A 27,138-nucleotide genomic window follows, 5' to 3' on the forward strand; every position below is an offset into this window, starting at 1 on the left:
TAAAATGACCCAAAACCAGAGTTTCTGAAGTACTGAACTGAGAAAACATTTCTGTTAATTGATTGACTGCAGGGTTAGCCTAACACGTCAATGAATTGTTACAAGAGATTTGAATTTTCAGAGCAATACATTCAAACGAGTGAGGTCTAGAGACAGTATTAAAAACAGTAGCAGATATAAAGTCCTCAACGTAGCCACACCACCTCCACGTCCTTCTTTGTCTTTTCTGTACAAGTTGTAATGATTTATTGGAACTTCAGAATCATGGGTTCTCTGTTTAAGCCTAGCTTCTGACAGCACAAGGATATCTGGGTCAGCTTGTGATACAAGAGTTTTCACGTGGTCTAATTTAAACTGAGCACATGGACTACTAATATTTAAATCCATAAAACCATTTCTTGACTTAAAAGTCTGTGTGTTAAATAAAACTTGCCCAGAGTCGCAGGAGGGCCCACTAGCAGAAGGAATGGTTTGGGTTTAGTTATATCTAAATGATCATGGTTACAAAAACTTGTACTGGGGAGGAGCTTGCGGTGCGTACGGACACTGGTGGTAAGTAGGGATGTTAAATACTGGAGCAGAGAGTGGACAGTAGGGCTCACCTGAGAATCTAAATCCTGTCTAGTTTTAGTAGAAGTGGCTTCAAACACCAATAGATGGAGGCTAGAGAACCTTCTGGACGATGCCAGTGGTAAAGAGAGAGAGTTCGAGTCAGGATCCTGTACTGTGTCCAGGTGTGCAGAAGGGTTAGTTTGTCATGTGCATCTAACAGAGGCGATGTCATAGAACATGTTTGGTGCCTTAAGGGTTTGGGGGAATGCCATCTTTATTAGAAAAGGGTGCACACTCCCAGAAAATACTGAAATTATCAATAAGAACAAAGTTGTTTGAGGAGCACACAGATTGTAGCCAGGTGTTGAGGCTGAGCAACCTGCTGAAACAACCTGCACCTCATGGAATGGGGGGATCGGTCCTGAGATAACTATTTTTTGCAGTCCTTCAGTACATTAAAAAGCCCACTTTTTCTGGCGGCTCTTGTTATGGAGGTAAATTTTCCAATTCAAATCGTCCATGGACATTTCCAAAAATTGTCATGTCAACATTTTTAACCCTTGAAGCAAGACATCCAGCTACCAGAAGACTCATGTATATAAAACATTTGATTTGGCCCAAAAATAAAAATAAAAAGATTGGAAAACAGAGAAAAGCCTGTGTACATGTTTTTTTTATGGGGGTTAAGGAACTACACATCCCACAATCCATTGCAATCCCAATTACACCCAACAAACCATAGTTTAGCTTTTTTCTGAACGTACACAAACCTACATCTATCTTTGTTGTAGTGATTATATTGTTAATAATAATGTTGTCGTATATTGTACAGATTATATACTGTATAGAACTTTGTGTTGGCAGCGGTAGAAGCTGACAGCAGAAGTTTGCGGGGGCGGTAAACATTTCCATGGTAACAGCAGGCTCCTCCAATCAGAGAGGTCGCTGTGACACTCTAGGACAGGTGTTCTCAAAGTTTTTCAGCTCGAGAACCAAATGACAAATTTGTACTCTGCCTACAAAAAAAAAATTATGAAATGCCATAACATCTACTGTTCCTTTTGAATGCCCCCTCCCCACAAACCCACACACACACACACACACACACACACACACACACACACACACACAGGTCTCACGCCCGCTTTCCCTCTCCCTCTCTCTTTTGCCGTCTTCTCTCTGATACTGTCTTCTACTTCAAAGTTATTTATCAATCAGCTGCATCACATAGAATCAAATGTAAACAGCAAACCGAGTTCATTTCTTTATGAATGATGTCACAGCTGGCCTGGCCGTCCTTCACTCGTCCACTACAATGTCTTAACGATACTAACATGTAGGCTACTTTTCTGCTGTGGACACACTTGTTTCCTAAATGCCTCCTCTTTGCACAGGAAAGATTCTGCTGACTTTCCTCGATGCTGCCGGATGCTGAGCACCTCCCCACATAAAACACTCACAGAGGCCTCTCCTCTGCATTTTAAAAGGTTCGGTTGAAGCCAACGTCTATGAACTCTTCTTTATGTTTTCACTTCAACACCATGGACTCACTGACTCTGCCTCTCATGCAGTCAAGCCAGAGAGCGCGCACTGGTGTCACTGACCTCGCTTGAGGAGGGAGAACACCAATTCTATTTTAATAAGGAAACTGAATTAGTCCATTTTTGGGCATTACACCATGTAAAAACAGGCTCTCGTCCAACTGTTCTGGAAAGGGTGCTCTAGGATTGTGGGTAGTGTAGTCCTTCTACCCAAGATCACAAATAAACCATGTTTTTCTCAACATGAGGTTTGAACTTGTGTCTCCTACAGGAGCATCAACCATTGTTTCACACGCAGCTACCTCTTGATTAGTCTACCTTGGATGGTTATGACATTATGGCTCATAATCAAATCCGCCATGGAGAAAATGTGATTTTTACTTGGGCTCTATTTGTGTGGTAATGTAGAGAAAAATAACAACTGGTTCTGTTTATGTACCAAAAAAAACACACATCTGTTGCAGATGACCTGCAGCTAAAGAGTCCTGATTGAAGTCCTGTTTGTTTGACCCATGTGTGACCCTCCTGCAGACTTTCCTTCTCTTTGTACTAAGTCACCTTGATTCAATGTCACATTAACAAAAGAAGCAACAGGACAGCATCCAGATAGGATGCTAATTGGGTACCCTCAGCGTTTTATGAATTGGGAGTGAGAAGGCGCTGAAGTCGCCACCATGTAAAGCGGAAGATTTATTCTTCTTCATAGCTACAGTGAGAGAAAATTGTGTTTTCCTTCCTCAGCTCCTCCAGCAGCCCAGAGCTCGCTGGTGTCGTTCCATTTAACAGCTTGTAGGATGTTTAACTGATGTGCAATATTGTGTTAGGTTAGCTCATTTTTTTTTTTTTTCCTCTTTCTCTTTTTCCTTCACAGATGCATTTTTTTTTCTTCTCCTGCTTGTTGCAGGGTGTCATGCAGGGGCCAGATATTTAAAGTAAAGAGAGCGCGGTTCTGAAGTGGTGCTCAAGAGAGATGTCTGCATAATTCCACTCGGCAGATGAATGGGATCTTTCAGTCTGCGGCGCTGTCAATCCGGCTGCTTTGAAGTGTGCCAACTTCACACAAATTCCCAAACAAAAAGGGGAGGAAAAGAGACAGTGAGGGGATACGAGTGGGAAAGAGAAAAGTTGATGTCTGTGTTAAACATAAGAACATGATGTGGTTTCCTTACAAAACTTTTCAGCAGCAAGCCTTATTTATGGGCCCTAATGAGCAGCATGAGGAGCGCGCTGCAGGAGGAGCAACGCTTGAAATGTTCCTGTTGATCTGTCACAGCTGAATTATTGCACCAGCAACAAGGCCGGTATTTCACTTTGCATTTGTAGATCCTCAGACGGGCATTTTTTTTTTTTGGTCCAGCAAAGTGCAGAGTCGTCAGGCAAAGCAGGCGGGCGGATGGAGAGTGAATCACTTAACTAGAGCTGCAGAGGAGGAGGAGGATTACAGGGTGCACCCTCCTTACCTTTTTCCTTATCATTTGAAATAACCTGCAATTTAAAGAAAAAATCCAGTTATCCTTTTTCACACCGTCAAATTATGTTGTTTTTTTTCTATCAAAGAGGTGAAGCTCAGGTTTTTCTCATATGTGTAAAATCCCCTGTTGACTGTTCAGAGTGTTGACATTCAGCGTCTGAGCAGACTGAAAGGTTTCACTACGCCCACAGACGTGTTCGGAACAATGGAGGACGCAAATGAGACGACCTTTCACCGCCCCACAGAGGCTATGAGGGCAATGGAGGGGAAAAGTACCAGTGAGGGGAAAGCATCCAGTTATTATTCAAATTAATGTTACAGGTGACATATGCAGAGAGAGAGCAGCAGCCTCCTCGTACACTGCAGGCAATGTACGGGAGAGGCGGGGAAACCTTTTCCAATCGCTCTAACTCCACAATAATTGAACTCTTTTTTTTATCAGAGTCCTTCAGGTGACATTCATTTCACCGGGTTTAAAGGATCGCATTACGGCTGAACAAAGCTGATTTATTACAAACATCATCTCACGCATACCTCAGCCCTGGTTACAGCTTTGCACAGTTTCATTTTCACACAGCAGAGAAATATGAGATGTTGAATCATTGTGTTGATCACAGCTGATGCAAATGGAATACAAACAGCGTGGCCCAAAGCCTCAGTGAGCTAAACAATCTAATTTAACAACGTCTTTTCTTAAGGACGGCCACTCTTACTAACTCCATAGCTGCTTTGATGTTTAACCTCTTGAGGTCAATATGAAAATGTTAAAGTTGTACTTTCCTCCGTCTAAAGGGTTAGGGGTCATGAATTGGTCTTGTTTAGTTTTGTATTTTCTACATTTTCAGAATGTAGATGTCCTTTCTTGTTTAATTTTGTATTTTTTTCTCCTTTGTATTCCTCGCGTTCCTGTTGTCCACACTTCCTTGCCGATGAGGTCGGAGCAGGCCGTGCATCAATGAGGACGGCGGTGGTTGTGGGGACGATACAGTTCGATGGTGGTGGATGGATGTCAGGGATGTCTGGTGGTAGTAGTGCCAGATCACCTCGCTGTAGGCTGGGGGAGCTCCGTCTACTCGAGAGTTTGGCTTCTGCTGCCAGGACAAGACCTCCTGGGCTTCTAACACACACACACACACACACACACACACACACACACACACACACACACACACACACACACAGGCATGTACTTTTATTTATTTATTTGTTTGTTTGTTTGTTTATTTGACATGGACATACAGTAACATTGGTGTTGTAACATTTAATGCACAAGTTCCAGATGCTAATGCCAATGCCAATGCAAAATGCTAATTTGCAACACCTGTCTACGGGAGGCTTTTGGAAATAACAGATAGAGATGAAGACAAAGAAAAAGGAGAAGAAAAAGAAAACAGTTCAGTTGTGAATGCAACAAGGATAAAATACAGTTACAAAGAGAAGGCAGTAAAAATATACGACAGACATTTGTGATCTCATGTACGTTTAGGTGTGGGATCAATGTTGTTTCTCCTTCAGCCAGGATTTAATACCTTTGTTAAAAGGTTATAGGTCAGTTATAGGTCAGTGAAAACACACGATTTCAAGGTGAAGATTTTCAGAAACTCTGTTTAAGGTGTTTATATGTAGACGGGGAAAACGTCATGCTGTGCTCCAGTTTCTCCAGCGGCATGCGACTTTTGTTTACATGAGATTAGTGCGATGGCAGACGTAACCAAAGCTGCTGGTGTTAAAGTTGCTAACTGGACTTTTTACATGCTACCAGAAACATGACCCAGTCACTTTCCCACTATGTTTACCTGGCAGAGACGCCTGAATGGACAACTTTGTAAATGAAATGGTCATAGCAGAGGTCATGTCAAGGACATCGTTGTTGACTTGTTGTCATACAGCCTTAAAAGTTTGTTTTGAGTTTTCTTGTGGACGAAGCTTTTGAGACCTTGTCGTGAGTGGACAGGAGGAGGAAAACCTGTGTTTTCAAAAGATTCTGTTCAAACATCTACCTGCCCGTGTTAATTCTTATTCCTACCAACGTTCTGAAATATGTTTCCTTGTGGATTCTTTGGACATTGTTTGAGTTGCAGATTGACTAAAAGAAGTAAGTAAGCCTTCTTTTTCCCCTTTGACCTTTTTGTTATGAAAAAAAACATGCTTCTGTTAGTTCTGCACTCAGGTCCAGTTCATCTTTATTTGAACATTATTTGACATCACCGAGTCTATAACAACACTTTGAAGAAGTACAGAATGATCACGTTGAAAAACTTCAGCTGATAATGAATAATTTAAATCCATAACAAAGTTAACGTCACATGGGGAAAAGACCTTTTCTTCTTGCTCATGCACTCAAGATGAACCCGGTCAAAGTAGGCCGTCCACTTTCCCCCCCAAACTCCATCACACATTAATGCAGCTGCAAACTTATCAAACTGCAAAGTTATTAAAATGTGTTTAAGAAGTACATTAGAATACAATTTAAGAAATGTGGGTCAGTGTCTGGTGTAATAAGGGTCACTTGAAGACGAACACAGCGAGGTATTTCCACCACTATTGGTCCCAAACTGCAAAGGCTCCTTGACGAGTTTAGGAACCGCTGGGAGGGACCCGCTTGAGGAGCTTAGGCAGCTGTCAGTCAGTTAGTAAATCATAAATATAGAGATTTAAGGCTTTAAAAACAACCGAAAAATCTATTTCCTCTAGGTATCCAGTAAACACATACCATAATATATCTCCATAAAGGAAGATTGAAGCAACTCTTGAGACGTTGTTGCTGTTGCCACGGTGGTCCTGGCAGGCGTTTTTTAGTTGGCTCATCCCTCGGCTAGCTCTGGTCTCAAATTGTACCTCTATCCTTTTCTAGTATCGTTAAATTACTTGGGAATTGTATGCAATTTAACATAATGTATTTCACTGACATAAGTGCTTATTTTAACCCTATCTAATAATAGATAACCACTCATATCAATAATTCTATTATTTGTTATTTCTATTAATTCTTTTAACAATAAGTCTTTCCACAAGTGGAAGTGTACATACCTGGTATGATTCTATTATTGTATTTTTTCTGTCTTTGTTTAACTGATGTAAATATGTTTGATTTTTAGCTTCTTGTTATTTTTAATAATTATATTCCCGTTTATCTTTATCTTTAAACCTAACCAGACTGTATCTGTTACAAAAAGTGAATCCCCTGTAACTAAAGCTTCTTCCTTTCCAACTGAACCCTGTTTTCTTGGTATGTTGTCATGGTGACAGCACATCATTTTCATACATTTTGTGACAGGCTCCAACGCTGCTCGTAAATGCGGCTCAGTCTAATGATTTAAGTCTAAACCATTGTTGTGTCAAATGTTTTAAATCAGCTCAGTGACCACCTACACAAAGATGTTATCATGTTTGGTTCAGTGGCCTTCAGTGTCTGTCAGTAAATAAAGTTTATACCAATACTGTGATGCAGGGGCGTGTGCAAACTTTTTGGACTGGGGGGGCCAACTGAGACACTGAGTTGTGCAGGGGTGGCCAGAATTTTGTGAGCACACACACATGAAAGAACATTTATTAACCCCATCACATCGACTTTTTATCTCAAGGTAATGGCAACCTTTACACATCTCCTCAGCTTCATTCTTCAATGACTAAAAAATCAAATCTATGTCCATCAGCACACTGAAAACTATGAGCTGCCTGTTGCAACACAGCATGAATGGTAGATTTCAACGCAAGTCCCACCTTTGGCAATGCAAATGACCAATCATAGTTAAGATATTTAGAGTAGCACCTGGGGTTGCCAATAAGATGTCAAGGGGAGCCCATTCCACCCCTGGCCTCCCCTTTCTGGAAACGCCCCTACATGTTAGGAGTTCATAGTTAACACACTAAACCAGAGTACAGGAAACATCTTCAGAGCGTATTATTAAAATAAAAAGACCCCCTCTAAATAAAACTCCTCATGGGTCCACACAAATAACTGGCTTGCCTGTGTAGACTGCCATATTAGTGAGAAAATCCCAGCTTAATCCCTCTGAACCACAGCTTTAAGAACAATGTATTGTGTGTTGATATCATTATTGGGTTTTTGCTTTTGAGGAAGCTACACAGACAGACGAGGGCCGGTGTGTCGATATATGAATCATTGAACACCACACCAGGAAAAACCTGTCGATGTCTCTTTCTACAGAAGTACTCTGAGTTTCTGTTGCTTCACAATCCACAAAAAAACAACATGAAGATATGTGATGTCGGCCTCAAACTAAAAGGGGGATATTTTGTATCTATTCATGTGTTGTTTCTAAGTGGTCTTTAAAGGAGTAACATGTACGATATCTACTGAATGAAATGATAAAGTGACCTTACTGTATCATCATTAAGGAAACATGCTATGTTGAATTGCTGGCTTCTCTGACAACAATGCAGCAGCCAGTATGTCCTCCTTCTAACTTTAGATTCTGCTCCTGAACCTGAGAGGTTAGAACACAGAAAGGTTTACAGACCCATGCAGAGCTGGATAAACACTGAAGCTACAGTGTCGACCACATGGCAACCTGCTTGAGCATCAACTCTAGAGAGGAGACAGCTCTAATGTTTTGAATTTGAACTGCAGTACTGATTTGAAATGCTTGTTGTCAGCTTTACATATTTCGCCTTTAAAAGCTGTATTGTGTGTTTCAGACTTGAAACAGGGATTAAAAGCAGTTTGACCCTCGCTGCTGCCTCATATTCTTCTCTTAATCAAAGTCAGTGAAATGCAGTGTGATGCTTTGATTTCATCATCTGAGTCATTTTAATCACTGAATGTCAAATTGTGTCTCGGTGACACTCACACAATGTTTCACTGTTAAAGTCTTTCACAAAGAGAGTGTCCAACTCTGTTAAAGATACAGACAAGATAGCAGACTCTATTATAAAATATTAATGTTCAAATATGGATGTTTAACCTTGACTCAGGAGAGTTTTGTGTGTCTTAATACTTGATTATGACTGGAGCGATTGATCCTTTGATGGCTTTCTGATTGGACCACTGAAACACCAATAAGAGAGCTCCCTCTCATAGCAACCGTTGTAGCTGGGCTACTTCAGGTTAAACAAACTTTCGCCTGGGCCAAGTCAGTGAGTCACGGTGACATTGTGACCTTTTTTCATACTACAATATGGTTAAAAGGTGCTTGACTCGAGATCCACATCGTAATCTGGGAGTTATCTTCCCGCAGTTATTTGAGGCATTTAGTACAAAGTGATGTTGCTTTGATTGTCAGATTGTGCACATAACTCTTAACTGAATATCAAAATCCCAGTTGCCCACATTTAGAGGATATTTCAGATCCCTGGCTGCAGAAATGGTCACTGATGGAGTCCAGAGGGAAGTCAGTTGAGGCAAGAGGGCTAGCAGCCTCAGGAGGACAGATAATGTGAGCCAACATCACAAGCATCAGACATCGATCACATTTTACAAGATTCTGAGTTCTCCTCAAACACCCTACTGTATCTCTGTCCTCATTCTTTCCCTGAGAGCAAGTTTGGAAAATAATCTTATTAATTAGATATAAATAAAAGTATTAAACAAATATCAAGATCAGTTTCCTGGAGCTAAGGAACAATTTCTTTAGGGGAGGGTCTTTTTATTCCTTTATTACAGAGAAAGGACATTGGACAGAGTCAGACATCAGGGACTAGAGAGTGGGGAATGATGGTAAAGGAGCCACAGGTCGGATTTGAACCTTGGCCTGCTTCCAGGGCTGCAGCCTCTGTGCATTTGGTGTGCACACCAACCACCAGGCCACCGGCGCCCTTAAAGGGATACCCGTTTAAACATGAATCTGTATTGACATTGGGTTATATATGTAGTAGAAATGTGAAATACATTTTGAAGTTGGTGCCTTCTCGGCTGAGAAAAGGCAGAAAGTGTCTTTTTGGCTCATGTGGATGAAGGACACCAAATCCCAGAATGCACAGCACCACAGGCCACTTTACAGACAGGGTGCTTTACAGACATTTACTACAACACATAAGGCCACTTCCTCAACTGATTACGAGATTTCTTCCAGAAGGAATTGGCATCTTGGAAATTCGATTCTGTGAGTGAGGTCCCACCCACTGATCTGTGATTGGTCTGTAGCTGGGTTGTGTCTGAAACTGCTGTTTCTACTATTCATCCTAAATATGACATCACATTGAGTTTGTAGAACGTTACGTACGTTGTGTAGTATAAGATTTAGTGTATGCAGAAAAATACTTCCATACAGCCACAATCTACGCACCTGTCAGGCCACCGACAAAGAAACAACGATTTTTACAGTTTTTTGACATTTAAAGATTTAGTCTGTACTGTTTCTAATTGGCCACCGCCGTTTCTGTAATAATTATTTTTTGGATTGACCAGACTTTTTAAGAATGATGCGGAAGAACACTAGTGATACTGAACCTCCCCACAATTCATTGCAGTCCTCAGGCTATCTAATGTCTATTAGCTATCTATAAATGAGAGTAACTGTACTGTAATATGTTCTGTATGTTGTCAAAATATATTACCTTGGCAACGTAGCTGTATGAGGAATCATTGGATATATATTGTTGTTAAATTCTGCTTACGGGATGACGGTCCCGCTAGCTTGGTGCTAGCTTATCCAACGTCACCAGATATATGTCACAAGACCCGTCGTTCAGGTTGGTAGGTAGTATGCAGTATTTTATTTTAGTATGTGGTAGGCAGTATGTTAGTATGTGGTTTTGGATACAGCTTTGTGCTTTACAGGTTTGTAACTAAGAGATTAAAACTCCCAAATAAAGCTTCATAACACCTCTTACTTTCCCTCGCTCGGCTTCTATATTAAAACATACATAATCAGGCAGGTAGGGCAAATACAAGGCAGCAAGCTGTGGCTTATCAAGGATCCTTCAGAGGTTAATCACTCTCATTCAGCCTCCAAATGAAGGACTCTTAAGGATAAAGTGTACAAGCAGCAGTCTGAAATCTTCTTTATGCTTTTGAATAGAGGGATATCCTGCTGCTGCTGTTATGTGACCTTGCAAGCCCTTAATCATTTTCAAGTTAAGATAAAACAAGATTAACTTTATTGATCCATGCCGAAAGTAGGCCGAGCGGCAACAAAGGAGAGGACAGAGGTCACTGCACAATGAACAATGGAAATATTGAAGGTTACATGGTGTTAAGAGAAACTTTTATGAGCAGGTCAAATCCTGATTGTGTTCATCGTTTTTGTTACAGAAGTTGCAGTAACAAAACAGGCCTTTATTAATAAGGACTTCCTGGATGTCCTCCTCGTCCTGCGTTGCGTGCTGAGCCTGTCAGCCCGGCTCTCTGCTGCCTGGGTGCAGTGACAGCGTCGGACTGCGGGTGACTCATGGGATTGTCAGTGAGGTGCCGCTGACGCAGTGCTGGACAGATTGCAGGCCTGAAGGTTAGACGCTGATTGACAGCGCTGAGATGTTGACAGCAAACACTTACTGCGGGGCAGGTTCATGAGCCGGTGGTCAGCAGGATACAGTGTGCCGAGATGTCACGGCGGATCAGTGACAGGGGACGAATCAGGCCTGTTGGTGAAGTACAAGAGGTCACAACAAAGGATGTAATAACTTTACCAACAGGGGGCTGATAACATTGTTGACATATAAACTGGAGAAGAACATCTCCAGTACCGGAGGTTTTTAGATTTTTATCCATAGGAGAGGCTTGTGTCTAAGGATTGCCATTCATCTATGATATTGGTGGAAAGTAAAGTATTTTTTCTTCACATGTTTATGGATGACGTATGATTATTTGTATTTGCTAAACAAAAGTTGCAAATATTCCCTTAACTAAAGGACATGCTATAAAATAATCAGGCTCGCTTCTTTGGCCTGATTTCCCCGTTCTGAAAAACTAGAAGTTGTGATTTTTTATAGTTCTAAAGATTATCTGGTTAGATCTTCCTGTCGTGTGAGGGTTGTTAATAGAGATCTCGATATTATTGATGACGATGGTTTTGTTTGATAACAACGACCCATAAGATGGTTTCTATATTGATTAGAGCTCTCAAGAACTGCTGTCAATGTTGTGCTCTGCCTCTGTGCAATGCCTGCCAGCACCTGTGTGTCCAATCGGACTTAAAGATACAAAATGTACAGACTCTTGATGTTATAGCTCATCACTTGATGTCATCATTACGTCAAAACAGTCACCAAATGAAAAACAAATCAACCTCGGGAAAGGCAAGGTGACATGTTAGCACATGTTTCCCATGTGATCTTGTAGTTCCTCAAGCTTTTAATGGCTGCGCTCCGCTGAGTTTACGTTTCAGAAAATAATCCAGTGGAGAAGTTTAGCGTCCTGGCAGATCGAGCAAAACCACAGCAGAGACGGAAAGCAACGCATGGGCGTTGTGGAATCAGCCGATCAGGAAGGGAAGCAAGTTTTCAATCAAACACTGGCAGTCGATCTTGATCTTTATGACCATTATTAAACCATTTTGAGGCTATTTGTTCTGGCCTGAGCAGTGTTCTTGGTCACCTTGCAGCCACTAGGTGGGGCATATTTAGTTTTTCATTTTTTGGGGGCCTCATGGATGGTCGTAGAGGCCATTTTGTTTTTTCTCACTAACAGGCAAGGCCACATATTACATACTGCCAACTACATACTCAGAATATATAAACATCATACTAACCTGACCATTATAGTCTGACTTAAGCAACATACTAAACTACAGGTCACGCGATGTGATTCCAGTCCGATCTCCATTCAATGAGCTAAAATCAAGCTAGCACGACTGTCGGCCCGTAAAAATAATTCAACAACAATATGCAAACGTTTGTTAGTAATACAACTACGTAGTCATTTTAATATAATTTTGCAACATGTAAAATGTATTACAACACAGGTGATAATTTTAAACCACTAGCTGGCTGGCTTGTGAGCTCTGCGATTGGTTAGTCTGAGATCCACAGTGCATTGTGGGATGGTTTAGTATAGGACCAGTGTGCTCCCATTTCATACTTAACAATTCTGGCTGCTTCCATGTTCACCTTTTGTACAGGTGGATCAGTTAGACCATGTTTTATGTGTTCTACAGAATACTTTGGTCGCCATCACAGAAATGTATAAAGATCACACACTGGGTCTGATTCACTAGGAATGGATTGCGCCTGCTAGTTGCACCATGAATTAGCCAAAAACAGCACCCACGATCGACCCTGTTTTAGCACCCTATCCACAAAAGAATAAGGTGTCGATGCAATGACAGTCGAGGACTTAATTAACTTGTGGTTATATCAATAATAGAAAAGTCAAAGTCATATTAACAGACTTTAACAGGTCAGTTATTTTAAAGTCATAGAGGGGGAATTGTTTGGCAAATATTTAATTTAGAGATCTCACTGCATTATCTCGCACCACTGTGCCAATTAGCTCTCCTCATTGCTATTCAGATGGTAACACTGCACCAAATTTCTTTGGATAGTCTCTCATTTACATGCATGCAAATGGGACATGTCCACCCAGGATCTGCTTGGCAGTTTGCACGCATTTCCCCCCAAGCTTTGTGGAATCCACGCTATCTTTTTCTGTCATTTGCACATGTTTAGCCAATGCAAAAGCAGCATAATCCTTTTGTGGATCAGGTCCTTTATAATGTATGTGTCATTATTACTTATTACTGTTTAGTTTTTCTTTATTTCTCAGCCACATGAATTCACCAGTTTCACTAAAGGAACTATGAGCATAGGGGCGAAGCCTCTCTCGGTCTCTTTCTCCCCGCCTCTCCAATGACATAACGGAGCCTGCTCTTACAGATTTGAGAACACCGGACCCAAGTGTTCCCAATCCACAGTGAGCCAGCCACACCCACTAACACCTGAAACACACAAACAAGCAACCAGCAGGGTGGTCACATTTTGCACACCGTCATAACTAACATTGGCACTCCATAAATCAGCATTTATTGACTACAGTATGTGGAAGGAGTTATCTGTTTGTCTGGACTCTTTAACACTATTATCTTGTCGCTTCAAATTTGAACACTTATCACAGTACTCGTTGTTTTCTGTCAGAAAGCAGCACATACACAAGCACATCATTTTGCTCATGGACTCGTCCCACTGATACTTCAACAGTGAGCTGAGCCCTTGAGGAGCAGAAATAGAAAAGGCAGAGCTGCTCGCGAGGAGGCCTCGGAGAGGGAACATACAGATAAATCTTTACAAAAATAAAAGGAAGCCCTACAGCAGGAGTGAAGAGCTGAAGATGCTGCTGAAAAGACTCGTCAGGAGGAAAGTGGTGAAACACATATTCCTCTGTTAAAGCAGAGAAAATGACGGTGTTAATAGCTGCTTTTTCTCGTCGCAAAGCATTTGGAGGTCTCATCCAGTAGCTGCTTTATGGAGCATGTTTTTACAAGATCACTAAGTATCTCTGTGGGGTTGTTGTCATTTTATTGCAGTGAGTTAAGAATACTTTTGAACACACTTAAAACGTTAACAATCACTTAAATAGCAGTAGGCCTGTTGTTTTAAAATCCCTGTTTGAATGTTGAAACGAGAGCTCAAGAAGCATGGCTGGATGGATGATCCAGAGTCTGGTGAACTGAAGCTAGCAGGTTGGTGACAGAGATAACAAGCAGAAAGAGAAACACATCAGTTGACTGACTGCACTTGGTTTTTACACACAAGAGCTACACGCTGGCCTTGGCATAGTATCACAGAAGTAGACTGAACAATCTGGTGATAAATGGCTGAAGAACCGGTGTGTGTATATACATATATATATATATATATATATATATATACACACACACACACACACACACACACACACACACACACACACACACACACACACACACACACACACACACTGCAGGCTGATGACTTGATGAGAGACAGGTGAGCTGGCTGAAGCAATCAGGAGGGAGAGCAGGTGAGGGGAACTGAGGACGGCCACAACGAGAGACAAACAGAGAGAGACAACAAGAAACACGAGGGAGGGGAGCTGGATATCAGAATCGCAATCAGGTTTTATTGCCAAGTACATTTACACATACAAGGAATTTGACTTGGTGTATTGGTGCTAAACAATTAACAAGGAAATAAAGCAGAACTAGCAACGACTTAAATAATAAAGTACAAGAAGCAATTACAAATATATAATGGAATTTAAAAATGTAAAATAGAAAAAATAAAAAAATGTACAAAAGGTGCCATGTAGGAGCTCTGCAGTCGACAATGAGAAAAAAATCTAGATAATTAGATAAATAGACAGATAGATAAATATTTTGGTGACCTCATTCTTTATTAATTCTTTGACCCCCCCTCCTCTCTCTCTCTTTCGTTCTCTGTACAGCTGCAGCACCTCGCTCAGGGTTCAGGTGTGCTCCTCTTCTGGGAACACTGTGTGGACTCTGTGCCTCTAATGAAATATTCTCAGTGCGGTCTCTTCTCCACTTAGTGCCCACTCACTTCATTATCCCGCGGGTGGCCCGTTCTCACCGTGTACCCAGGTCTGCCTCCAGCCACCTGCCAGTTCCATCTCACACCTCTGATGTGTGGGGCTTACAGTCCCTGCATATGTAAGTGTCTTGTTTCTATTTTTACAAGGTGTTTATGGAAGCCATGCTTCATTCATACCTGGAATTAGCTGCCAGGTTTGAAATACTCACCCTTTTAATTTCTCCACTTCTTCTGGCAAGAGGGAACAGAGGGAAAAAACTCAAGAGGTGTTCCATTTTAACATGACCTCTGAGTCAAAAATAAGGGTCCGTCAAATTAGCATTCTCACACAGCGTACCATGCGGGTTTAATGTGGCAGAGCGCTCAGCTGGTCTCCTGGCAGACAGGAATGTGAAGTCTGTGGGCACAGAGTATTGGTTCAGCGCTCGGTACATGTGGGTGGTGTGTTCTCAGGAAGTATAAAAAGAGAAAGTGAAGATACTTCAAACAGGAACAAGTAGAAGTAAAAAAATCATGATCTGGTAGGTGTATAAATATAATAATACAAAGTCACATTTAGCTTTCAGTTAATCCTCTACTGATGCAGCATTTGACATTATGTGACCTTTTTCATGGTTGTTTTGTTCGTTGGGTTATAGACACGTAGTCTGTAGTCGTTTCATATTGTTACAAAACATTAAACCAAAACAAACTGCTGTTTGGCCACACCTCCTCTATTCTGAAGCCTCCGCTCCGTTCCAGCAGCACACCTCCTCCAACCCCTCTCCACTCGCGTTCACATGGAGATATCAATTAGAATGCACCATAATTAAGCGGCGGACAATATTGCCGTTGGCTCAAGCTGCAATTGCCTGTGTCCTGCATTGTTGTAAACCACATTAGCAGGTTAATGTTAGCACACTTTAGTTAGCTCATAGCTTCATATTGCACATAAATTGACACAGATTAACCGAGAGTTTATGTGACATCCAAATAAGCAGTGAGCATGTTCTTCTTCTTTTCTCTAGTACTTGACTAAAACAGCTTTAAACACAAGGCCGTCCCGTCCATGTTAACATGATGTAAACACAGCTCGGACAACAACACCCACCAAGCGGGACTCGAGCTTCTAACTCATTGTAGACAGTCAGGACTCTTACAGAAGATATTTTTATCCTTTAAGAAATAAACAAGAATACTAAAACAGTTGGGAAGGCCTTAACAAACACTGATTTGACCGAAGTGTGGTATGCCTGTGGGGCAGCTGTGGCTCAGTGGTAGAGTCGATCATCTCTCAACCAGAAAGGTCGGGGGTTCAATCCCCAGCTCCTGCAGCAACATGTCCGGTGTGTCCTTTGGTAAGACACTTAACCCCAAATTGTTCCTTTTGCTTTGTCTGCAAGAATAATTGTGTATGAATGGATTAGTTACTTATGATGGATTCTTTACACAGCAGCCTCTGCCATCAGTGTGTGAATGTGTAGGTGTGACCTGCAGTGTAAAAGCAGCTTTGAGTAGTTAGAAGACTAGAGAAGTATTCACCATACGTGTGGCATGCACACTAGCAAGCATTACACACATCCACCACTGGAGGGGCAACAGAAGAGTGAAATAAAACGAGCAGATATTTAACACCAGGAGTTTGTTATACTGAGTGTAGTCTTTGTCATTGTGATCCACTGGAGCCTCAGCCAACATTGATCTTCCATCAGTCAGCATATCTCCGTATCAGGCTGGTTTTCAGTCCGCTCAGCCGCCCCGATCCCCCTGATTGACTTCATGTTAGGACCTTAATTCAGCCGACGCCACACGCCTCCATTTCATGGGGATTAATTGTTGCTTGGCATTCACGGCAGAAGACTGAAGGCTCACAGGACCAGAATACTCGGAGCAGGTTGCTTTAAATCCCCTTAGAACGAGGATCTGACTTTAATTCAATCTGAAAACGGATAAAAGGCGCAGATTGATGACAGCTGGATGGAATTCACTATATTGCAATAAATTATAGGTATTGAAACAGCGGAGGACTGCATTTATGTGTGATGTATTGGCTTTTAATAATATTTTAATGGGCCGGTCTTTGGAGACGGAGTATAAATACAGCAGTAGATATTGTTAAATTCAGTCTGCGGCGGGTAGAAATCAGTGCGGCGGATCTTTGGATCTTATCACTGCACCTGTTCAGTGAACATCTCGGAGTCTCTCTGAGGGGCTTTGGATAATGGAAGATTTAGCATTGTATAATTGATTTCAGCTACTTCGCCTGAGCCATTTCATGTGGAGCCATGAAATGTCAAAACATTGTTTGACAGAAATAAACCACCTTTGAAAAAACTTCCATAAAAAGCCAATTCCCACATCCTTCCTACCTTTCTCACCTCCTCTGATTTTTTTTTCTTTTTTTTTCAGATTTACATTATATTTGTTTATTTCTCTCCCTGGAGTTTAAAGACAGAAAAAAAATGTATGATCACTTATTTCTCAGCGTGCAGAGAAAAGGGAGTGTGTGTTGGATACAGCCTCCTGTTGAGATTTTTTTAAGCGGGGGAGGGGTGAGGGGGGGCTTTGTATCACGCCGGGCATGTGCAACAGTTTACAGCGACTGGCATCATCTCCTGACAGCCCATCAGCTCTCATGGAGCCGGGGCTTACAGGTCGTACAGAGGTCTGATGCATTTCATTGTTTGGGTTTTTTCTTCAGATAAAACATAACAAGAATATATTCATATAAATGTAATTTGTTTAAAGGTGTAATCTGTAGAATTTCTACACTAAAATATCTAAATAATTAAAAATGGAGTTAACCTGTCTTAAGTTGAGTATTTACATTACCTCTAATATTTCCAGCAGTTATCAAAACCAGAGAAATCTGTCATTTTATCGTTGTTACGGGACTTGCGACAGACAGAATGTTTATCGTTGCTATGGAAACACTGGATGTTACATCAAAGACTGCTGCACAATGAATGGAGAACTGCTGCTGAAAGCTGCCGTACTGTCGCTGTACGTGCTGCTGTGATAAAAATGTCATGTAAATTATACTTTGATACATTAGCTCGTCTGTAAACATGTTCTCTTCCTCAGGTCAGTTTCGCCCGCTGTGCAGACCAGTGGTTCCCGAAGTGTAGATCAGGACCCCCTGGAGGTGTCGCGAGCCACCAAGAGGTAGCGAGATGCCTTCCAAAAAATCTAAAATTAAAAATAATTTGAAATTAAGTATTTTCCCCATTATCAGTATTTATGAAAGTATTCAGGTTGGGAAAAAATATATTTTTTCAATGCACTATTTCGGATACAGACGTTTTGTCAGAAGATAGCAGAGGATGTGTGTTTTAATTTGCAGACAAGAGCAGTGTGTTGTAGCAGAAATAAACATGCAGTCAGCAGCTGCAGCTGAACTTTATAAAAGGTAAGCACACAAAGGAAGCGTTTCGACAGTACACACACCAGCTCACCTCATTATAAATAAGTTCCAGATAAACAACGGTTGATTTTTCTTTTCTGTCATCTTGAAGTGCTCCTTCAGATGTGTCCCACTTGAACTGTGTTAAAAAGCAGAATGTCTTCTCACCAATCTTTATGATCCCTTTGTCAGATCGCCCTTTAATAAAGTAACAAACAGACAAACTGGATAAAGAAGGAGAAAGGGCATCATGCTCTGTTGACATTTACCTTGATGTAAAGACCCTTTAGGGGCACAGTGGTTATGTCATGCGCCTCTTGTACAGAGGCTTTAGTCCTCGTCGCAGCAGTTGTGGGTTCAGATCCGACCTCGGCCCTTCTCTCTTCAGCTGTCCTATCCAATAAAGGAAAAAAAGGTGGGTAATTTGTGAAGGTTTATGTGGACTGTAGTGAATGATTACATCATTAGGCATTTTTAAGACAAAGTAATGTTCCACCCCCCGAATAAAATAATAGGAGCAAATCCAGCGGGGGTCTGGGGTGGCCTGGGCCCCCCTTGAAATGTGATTGGCCACCCCTGGTGTCATTTCAAAATCCAAAGCAGTATTTGCCTCATCAGAGACAGGACATGTGCGGGGGAGGGGCTTCTTGAAAGTCAAGTTAATGCTTGACTTTTGTGTTTGTTATGCCCTCTGAGTCTTCCTTCTCATCGTAAGCAATAGGACATGGCGCGAGAAAGCCCGAGTACACCCAAGCCCTTCCAGAAAGGGGGTGTGGTCAGACACAGCTCATTTACATATTTAAAGGTACAGACACAGAAACAGCCTGTTCTGAGCAGGGCTGAAATAGAGGGGTTTATAGAAATGATCAAATACAGGATCAGAGTGGATTTAGAACAAGACACTTCACACACATTTTTTGAGAAGCTCTGAGAATTATTTAAACTGGTTGAAGAGGAGGAGGATATGTGACCTTCAAATTAAAGCCTACAGCAGAAGAATGTGAAATTCACTCTATCAGTCTTTATTTGTAAAGCGCCAATTCACAACAAATGTTATGAAGTATCTTGAGATACTTAACAAAAGAGCAGGTAAAAGACCTAACTCTTTGATATATTATGTAGAAAGAGCCAAGATGAATCCAGCATTATCAGAGGCAGCTCTCCCTACAGTCCTCTAACAGTACACTGTATGTAGGGCAGCAGCAGACGCAACATGGGATCCATGTGGGATCCATGACTATGTGCAGTATCTGCTAATTAGGGCAACATATCCAGAGGCTGTATGTTGTATCAGACATGAGGACTGAAGAGGAACAGAATCATTTTCCATTCAGTAAAAACATTGTGTTTGAAATGTTGATACCTTTCAACAGTGGTGTAGTGGAACCTGAAGAACTGGGTATCCTCTTAATTTATCCCCAAATGTTTTTTTAAGTGTCCCGTCCAGCAGAGGATAAACAGCCTCTGTTACTAACAGTGACATAAGACTCCTATAGAGCACCACAGGAATGAGTCCTAAAACCCGGAAGTAAGTTAGCATTTGAGCACCATGGGATATAACGTCTAAAAGTCAATGGGTCTCTTGAATGGGTTTGTGGTTAGACGCCTGAAATAAGGTCTGTGGTTAACACAAGCTTAAGAGATGTTGGTGTTTTGTTAGACCACATAAACTACATTAGGTAATACCCCCACTGCTGAAGTTTTTACATGTCTTTAAAGAGGCGGTTGCTAACAAGTGGCTAAATGTGACTACAGTGGTTGTCGGGGACATTAAACATCATCACGCCGGACACAGAGACCGGGAACTCTCTCACTAGTCTGAGATGTCTCATGTAGGTTTAATCTTTAGGTTAAGGTGAATATTATGTTAACAATTTATTAAGCTACGTGGATTAGTTTATCAGAGATCGTCTGAAGCATAACGCTAGTGACGTCACAATCATCCGACCGTGGTGTAGTTAGCTTGTAGCATAACGTCAGTAACTTCTGTCGGCCGCATTAACTTTTCAAACATCATAAACATGGTGTTCATCAGTGAAGATTATCCTGCTGAACAAAACGCCTACGCTTCAGAAACATACGTTTGCCACAGAGATTATTTTCTGCAATGATCCAAAATCCAATGAAAACATCCCATAAGCTAATTCTCAATAGACCCCATGGTGATGCTACTTCCTGGTTGGCCTACAAAAATACATCATATGGTTTGTTCTCTATTGCATATTTAGTTAGTGCACGTGCTAGCCAATTAGAGACACAGTAGGGAGGGTCATTCCTTCACCATCCAAGGAAAAAATCACAGCATCCCACTGAATATGGTCAATCAATTAATGGTTTAAATCAGAGGTGGGTAAACTCTGTTTACCTGTGTATATACCCTCGCACTTCATTACTGGCTTTTCAATGTGAATGAAATATGTTTTTAAACAGTCTTCTTGTCTTAACATATGCAGACACTCATCGTTGGTAGGCTGATATGTGAATTTCCATTTATAAGAGCTCGACATCCGAGGCCAAGTGTTCGCATTTGATAGCATAACGTTGTGCTGCTTTGGTTTGCCATGTCTGCCTGCATCTGTTGTGAGGATGACACAGCATGAGATGGAAATGTGTTCAGATGTGTACAAATTGAGATGTCTGGAAGAGAAATCCTGACGGTCTAATCAGGAGGGGGATGTCTGGATGCAAGAGGAAGAGGAAACAGAGAGGGTTTGGCACCGAGGACAGTCCTCAGAGGGACCATCATAATCTCTTTTTCTGCCTTCCCAACCTCTGAAAGAGATTCTATAAATATATGATGGGAGGGAGGGAGGGAGGGAGAGGAAAAAAAATCGAACATCTTCACACTCAGAGAGTTGAAAATGTTTGCAGCCTGAAAGGAGCCGGAGTGTAAATCTGTGTGAGTAAATGTATGTCCCTCGCAAAAGCAGCAATCTGCATTTTTTTTTTTCATTTTGTGATTATGGATGAAGACGTGAAGCACCTGGAGACTCTGGCACCTGGCTTCATCCCACTGCAGGAATATCAAACCCCTCATTTCCCCTTGCAGGTTTTCGGCCCCAGTCATTTTCAGGGAATCAATTAGAGCTGGTGGCGGCTCTGTCCCGTGTGTTAAGGGGATTAGTCGGTCACTCGCTCAGCTGCGTTCGGCGCCGCCTGTTCTCACAGCTTTACATGCTGAAACAGGCTTATTTTACACACAGGCAGATACAACAGATGGTAAGAAGAGATGGCTAACATGAAGCCCACTCAGCCTCCTCTCTTCCATACACAGAGATTCACACAAATTATGGCTCTTTTTTAGAAATGGAGACAAGCTTGGCAGCAGAAACGGAGATCTGTACCTGTTTTTCTTAACACTGCTCAGTTTATATTATGATAGATTTTTAGGTGCAAAGGATTATGGGATTAAGGAGTGGTGACACTTGTCTCCGAGACAGACGGGGTCAGAAGTTCAGCACAGCCCAGGAGTGTCAATTCGATGGAGCTCTTTCCAAAATCGGAGCCTGTGATGCCGTGCCAGAGTTGCCTGGTTGCCCAAAACGCGTCTGCCAGAGTGAGGAGCTGTGTGCGTGGCAGGAGATAAAGACGCCCTGCTGCCGCTCGATAATAGGAGAGGATTGTGGAGCAGACTGACTGTCCGACCACACACTGTCCACACGGTCAGGAGAGCGGGGCAGGCTGCTTGATTCTCCTTGACAAGAGGGCCAACATGAGGTTCACAGTGGAAGCCTGAACATGTTATCAGGGCCAGACTCAGACATTTCATCGCTCCTCGTCAAGTTGAGACTCTGTCGACTGAGCCGCGACCCCTCCCCCTTTTTTGATTGTAACCGTATGAAATCAGAACCTCCCGAAGGCGCCTGAGGGGCAATTGTTGTTTTGCACCATCTTGTTTCATCGACCATGAAAAGAAAAACAAAAAAAGATTCAGACTCAGTTTTTTTATACAGCAGAATGCCAAAGCTATACGGGTTGTTCTCATTGAGATGTTAAGTTGTGGATAAAATCAATATATAAAATGACATATGGTGAAGTTGTGGTGACCGGCATTGTGCTGTGGGAAGTTATTGTTTACGTAATGAAAAATAAAATGACATAATCGCTACAGCATCACTAATGTAACCTCTGGATTGTAAAGAGTTTAGGGATACGCGTGCAGCATTTAAAGATATTCACAGTAAATAAATAAATGAAAATACAGATGATGTCACAATTTTTTTTGGGCTCTAGATCAAAGCAGCTAGAGTGATCTAGAGCCGCTTTCACACATGCACCACACTTTGGAAAATGTCCTGTCATTGTTCAGGAGGGCTGCATGTCTGAACCACAGGCTGTGAAATATTACTGGATGAAGCCTGAGTGATGTCACACACCTGTTACTGCAGGGGGCGCCAGAGTCGTATTGTAAACGTATTTACAATCGATCCATCAGCTGTGCATGTTTCCTGTACATAGCTTAGTGTAAATGGATGGGCTTATAAATCGCCTGTCTAGTCTAGTGATCATTTAAAGCGCTGTTCTCTAAATGTCAATTATCGCCCTTTCTCATGGCAGAGGCTGCCATGCAATGTGCCAACCGGCCCATCAGGCTCTAATCTAATCTCATTCACACGCTGTGCCTTCAGGGGAAAGAGGGCCTCAGTTTTTAAAATCAACATGTCAACATATGAAGTGAACGATCCGCTGTCACTCTGGATCTCCCCCATGGTGTCGGCGGTCCAGCTCTGGATTGGCAGTGGCGTTTCTAGGGTTTGTTAGGGCCCGGAGCCAAAAATTCGCAGGGGGCCCCTTCAACATGCCTTCATCACCATTTTGTTAGATTTAGTGTTCACATTAGGGAAATGTAATATTCAGAAAAATTTAACGTAAGTGTTGTTTTAGCGTCAAATAAAAGAAACAATATATACAGTCAAAATACTGTTTTTATATGAAAACTGTTGTTTTCTGGGTGCATCTAAACCCACGCTATGAAGCCAGTCTTCATTAACGACTTTTAAGCTTTGATTTGAAAATAGAAAGAACAAAAGCCAAAAGGGACTCTTGCTGATGCAGCAGGACTGTTTTTGTTGGAGTATTACGAAGAGAACAGTCAAACTTCAACTGGTAAATCCATATACAGTAACTTATAGTTATTTGAGTCGTTGGTCTGACAGATGTGTAGATTGTGGCTGCTGTGTTGGTTACACCTTGAAGGGGTTTACCTGGTCGTGGTCACATTGGCAAAGCTTTCAATCGATGTACATACACACATCTGTTGTGTACACAATCATGCATGTTAAGAACACACCACGTGCACTTCATGAAACCCGTATACCAGCTCTCTGATCTCTAAAACACTTGTTAAAGGTGCGCTATGTTATGGAAGCCCATTTTCGCCAGTTAAAAAACTTGGCTTAGTTTTGTTTTATTTTGCCCATATTATGTCATAATCATTAGATAAAAAAAATCTAAATTTTTAGATATAATAAAGTAAAAATTATGAGATAAAAATACTTTATTATCTCATAATTATGACTTAATATGGGCAAGTACATTACAACATACAACATTTTCCTTTTTTTATTGAGTTATGAACATAAACCACAGTATTTTTACATTACTCCAACTTCAACATTTCTCCACCAAAACTCCATAGTGCACCTTTAAAACAGCCCGTTAGTATTTAGAGTAGTATCAAATGTATCCACCCGGGGGCTGGAGGGCCTGAAGCAGCCAGCTCGGTTCACTCATCCCTCAGACTGTTTGTCGTCTGTGAGGCTGACAGGAACCATGTTGCTGTCTGTGTTTTTGAAAGGTGGCATAAAGCAGCAGGTAGAGCACAGGGTCAGAGCTGCTGAGGATGACTCGGCTGTCCTCTGCTCACAGTTTGATTCCACTCTGAGTCGCTGGTTCCAGTGAGGAAAAGCTCTTCACCCGTGTGTAAGAAGCAAAGGTTTAAAGCTGGCTTTAAAAATATGATTTCATACTTCCTCGCGTTGGACACTGTTTGTTATTTTGGGCGCCTCACTGTCTCATCATCATTCATGCTTTTACTCCTTTACTGATCCCGGATGATAATTTCCTGAATTCTTCTGAGACCACGTTTGCTGATATCCATTACTCAAATTACACTTCTGACCGTGTAATCATAGATGAAATAATTTCTAAGTAATTATCTTTCTAACAAAAACAGATTAAAATAACATTCTGAAATGAATGTTTTTTAATATCTCATTTTGGATAACTGCCCTAAAGAGGCGCATAGAGTTCAGCTGAGCGGTGCGAGGGTAATCCGAGTGGGTGGTGTTTGTAGTGGGGGTCCGACAGCTTTTCATTCTGTGTGTCAGTTTGTACCAGATGAAAATATGTTCCAGCCTGTTGGAGCTCACTTTGGGGGATTTATCCTCATTTTCAACCCCCCCCAAAAAAAAAAAAAAAAAAATGGATGATTGCTTTTCAATGAGTCAGAGGAGGACTGCATTATGTAACAACTCAGCGCTTCTATCCGGGCAACATATTGAATTTTAATGATGGTGGTGTTCAAAGGGAGGTTTAACGCTGCCTGCTCAAGGACAGAGAGGGATCCTTTGAGCCGTGGACCCCATTACCATGATACTTATAGATTTTTCCATCTCAGCTGATATTGATGATTTCTAGCAGCTATCAGGACGCAGCAGCTGAGGGGAAGTGTTGCATGCAGCCAGCGTGGGACCCTCTGTGACCCCCTGCAGAGAGATACACTAACACAGAATGCCAGCTGACCTGAAATCTATGTCACACACACGCAAACACACACACACACACACACACACACACCTACTGTACTGTATGTCCTCTGAGCAACAAAGTGTTGTTGGGAGAGAAAAGACGCTGACTGAAGGGAACATTAGAGAACTAGTTTAACTCAAAACAAGCGGGCTTTAATGGCACAGGAGCCTAATAAGACTTTGAAAACTTTGAAAAGTCAAACGCCTGATACCCTCACATCATCAGAGTTTTAAGTCACAGTCAAAGATTTTGCAAAGACTGTGGATCTAACTGCAGGACCACAACTAGATTCCTTTTGAGATTATTTCTCATCAGGCACCTGGTGGAAATTCACAACTACAAACTTTGGTTTATGCAGGAATAATCCACGTAACACTTACCAGCGCAACATGACTGCTGTCCCCTTACCCCCAATTTCCACATTCTCTGTGTGCGCCACGTTCCGTCAGCGCCACACAGTACAGTACTGTTCACTGATACTCTATGCCAGTGGTTCTCAACTGGTGGGTAGGGACCCAAAGGTGGGTCGCAGAGCCATTTTCAGTGGGTTGTGAACAAGTTACTGGAAAAAAAACGTCTATGAAGCGCTCTTCAAATATGTTCGTTTTGTTCCTTCTCTGCGTTCTGTCATATGTTTCGTATCATTTCAGGTCCGAACAGCACTAATTTTCATTCAATAAATCTGATTGGATGAAAAAATATCACAAATTTGGTTCATGATTTTATGAAGGACTTAGTGGTGGGTCCTTAGACTAGACCAGTTGAGAACCACTGCTCTAGACAATTCTCCTGTTTCCAAATCATACCCCACTGTCCATCTCATAAACGTGCCAGTATCACCACTAAACTCCATTTCAAATACGCTGCAAGTTTATTTTTGACGGAGCCCGCTGCAAGCAAACATCAGACAAGGAAACGCCCCGAGCGTCCGGTCAATTTCAAAATAAAACACTGACTCACGATTGTATTTTCACTTGATCAACATTACATCAAAACAGACATTAAATTAACAACAAATCATCCTCAGAAAGACAAAGCAGCATGTTGTTTGCACGTTTTTCTCTTTATTCCCGCGTGATCTTGTGAAACCGCGAGTACAGCTGCTCATGGCTGCGCTCACGCTCCAGTGGGGCAGGGCGCACGCTTGAGGCTTCCGCTCTGTTGGGAAAGAGGAATGGTTTGAGGTTTTTATATGTTTTGTCAGGATGTTAGAATAGCACAGGCGTATCCAAATGAGCCACAAATAAACATCAGCAATCCTTACTTCCATCATCATCATTAGCACTGTAGCAGCTGCCCACACAGCCTCACTGCTCGGCTGCTTCAGTGGGTTAATCAGGCACCTTGACAGCTGCTGCAGACGGAAAAGACAGTTTCTTTCACTGATCTCAGCCAGACTGTTGGAATCATGAGTGGACCACTGACTCTGCTGTCTAAAGACTAATAACAGGAACTACAATTTTTGGTGTAATTGAGTTTAAGCTATAGATTAACTTCACATCTGTTTCATCTTGTAATGAAGTTTTAGAGTTCTATTTTGTTTAGTTTAAAAAGTGGAAAAACAAGTTACAACAAAACCCTTTATAAGACCATACTGTAGGTGTAGATGTGGCTGCTCTTCCAGGATCCTACTGTCCAATCATGTGCATCTACTATCAGTTACACAGAACATTTACATGCTAATTTACACTGAGTAACATTTAAGTAAGAGAAAGAAAACTCCAACAAGGTAATTCAGGACCCCAATGTAAAGGACTTATCACAGGGCTACTACAGCAGCTAAAGCTGGTGAGTGTGTCTGCATGTCCGCCTGTCACCCTCACTGCTCTGTTTGTTATAAACTAGAAACTGGTCACAGGCAACAAGTGAACTTTCAGTGTGATGTTTGTTGTCCTTTGAAGTGTAAAATGTACCTTTTGGCGCCTGCTAAACCTGTGCAAAAGAGTTCAAAAGACACCGTCTGATTCACAAAACACACACTGAGGGTTAAACGCTCCCCTTACTGAGCTGCAGAG

This window comes from Labrus bergylta, chromosome 15 (assembly GCF_963930695.1).
Source record: "Labrus bergylta chromosome 15, fLabBer1.1, whole genome shotgun sequence".
Lineage (NCBI taxonomy): Eukaryota > Metazoa > Chordata > Actinopteri > Labriformes > Labridae > Labrus > Labrus bergylta.